The sequence below is a fragment of the Vicia villosa genome, linkage group LG5 (genome assembly GCF_029867415.1).
Source record: "Vicia villosa cultivar HV-30 ecotype Madison, WI linkage group LG5, Vvil1.0, whole genome shotgun sequence".
NCBI classification, from domain to species: domain Eukaryota; kingdom Viridiplantae; phylum Streptophyta; class Magnoliopsida; order Fabales; family Fabaceae; genus Vicia; species Vicia villosa.
Genome location: NC_081184.1, coordinates 43,328,052 through 43,329,846, shown reverse-complemented (window position 1 = coordinate 43,329,846; position 1,795 = coordinate 43,328,052). Strand labels below are relative to the sequence as shown.

General features: G+C 34.0%; 1 long non-coding RNA gene across 1 annotated transcript; it reads left to right on the top strand.

Moving 5' to 3' along the window:
• The first annotated feature begins 228 nt into the window (after positions 1 to 228).
• LOC131606568 (uncharacterized) lies at positions 229 to 1,527 on the top strand. Its single transcript, XR_009284883.1, has 4 exons — positions 229 to 494; positions 577 to 670; positions 850 to 951; positions 1,476 to 1,527. It is a non-coding gene; the product is annotated as an uncharacterized LOC131606568 (long non-coding RNA).
• The last annotated feature ends 268 nt before the right edge of the window (positions 1,528 to 1,795 follow it).

Here is a 1,795-nt window from a genome sequence, read left to right as displayed (position 1 = left end):
CCATTATTATTCAATTGCCCAAACTACCTATATTGCCCTTTCCTAAAAAAAAAATTACACTACAAAAAGGATATTTTAGTAACTAACAAATTAACACTACAACTTTTCTACTTTCCAATAATTATTTGACACTTGGCAATTAAAATGCTTTCTCCTTTCCAAATAAATCCTTTCTCTCTCTCGTCTGTCTCTTTCTCTCGTCTGTCTCTTTCTCTCATTCCCTCTTCTCAAACCCTAAAAAATATGGAAAGAAAAAGCCAGACTCCCATCCCGCCTTCGCACACCCATTTCGCGTCAGGACTCCAATCCCCGTCCTCGCCTCTTTCTCATGCCACCACCACCTTAAATGAAAAAATTAAATTCATTTTGGTATTCCTCATCTCACGGGCTTCTCAATGAACCGATTGGATTTCTGTTTCAAGCTATCTCGCCGTCGACCACTACCTCTCCTTCTCCGACAACTAACGTATGAAAATGGTTTAATGTGGAATTTGGTAAAAATTGTGTCTTTTTCACGTAATCAGCAATTTGTTTTACGGTCAAAATGATTTACGGTGGAATTTTTTGTTTTTATAGTTGATTTGAGTTTGAATGGTATGTATCCAGAAATTTGTCGCTTCGCCGATATCTGCAAGAGTTAAATTGATGAAAAGAAAATTCAAATTACATGGTAAGCATAAATAGGGTAATTTCCTTCCTGTTTTTGTTTCCCAATGAAAAGAAAATTCAAAATAGAAATTCTATAATTACGTAAATGTCTATCTTTTGACACATACTAGCAATATCATCCTGCATTGTAATCTTATATTCTACATACATCTTATATTCTACATACATTAATGACCACAGGTATGGATTTTATGGTGATATTATGACATAGAGCGAGAAGTATCGCTGGATGGGTCCGAAACGTTATGATTATGCTAGAACAATGGTGTTTTTAAGGCACAGGTATTGTCCAAGTGGATATGACATAGTGCCTTGATACTCTCAACTCTAAATATTTTTTGGACTTGCATTTTTATTCTTAAACCAACAAGTATATATGTGTGGTGCTGTTTTAAAACTTTTTATGATTGCCATATAATTTAAATACTAGCATATGGTAGTCTGAAATTTAGTTTGATATTGTATACTTCATTTTGCAAGTCTTACATTAGCACAAACGGACTACATATTACATTTATATGTGAATGACAAACGGTATAGTTCCCGCAGTCGAAGAAAGGTTTGTTTCAGTTTCTATCAAGCTATTGGTATATTTACGTTGCATCATCAGTTATTTTGCAGGTTATTTTGTTCAAGTAAAAAGGAGGAGAGTTATTCTAAACCAATTGGTTTGTTTGACACACATATTTACAACTATTCTAAACCAATTTCCTTTTATTATTGAGATTTCGTGCAAGTCAGCCACTTACAGTTTCGCACCCAATAAGTTGAATAACATAATTTCTTATGGTTCTTTTAATTTGCAGTTTATTGTTGTAACACTACAGGAAGGCATGTTCAACAATCCATTTATGTCGGATTGTCGGGCGTTATCTAAAGGTTTGGTTATTGTTTATGTTAATGGAGGATGGAATGTTAAGGTTGAATTTAGTTTGTGACACTGAAAAACAGAGTGTGGTTTTGAATGATTATGTTACTTTGTCAGTTTTTTGTTTTTTCGGGTTTCTTCAGTTGGGCAAGACAGACAAGGAGTGGATAATCATGCCAATAGTCTTTCTTCCAAAATCTGCAATATATTAGTTTTAGTACTTACTGGTACGGCGAAAAACACGGTAAAAAAATTGAC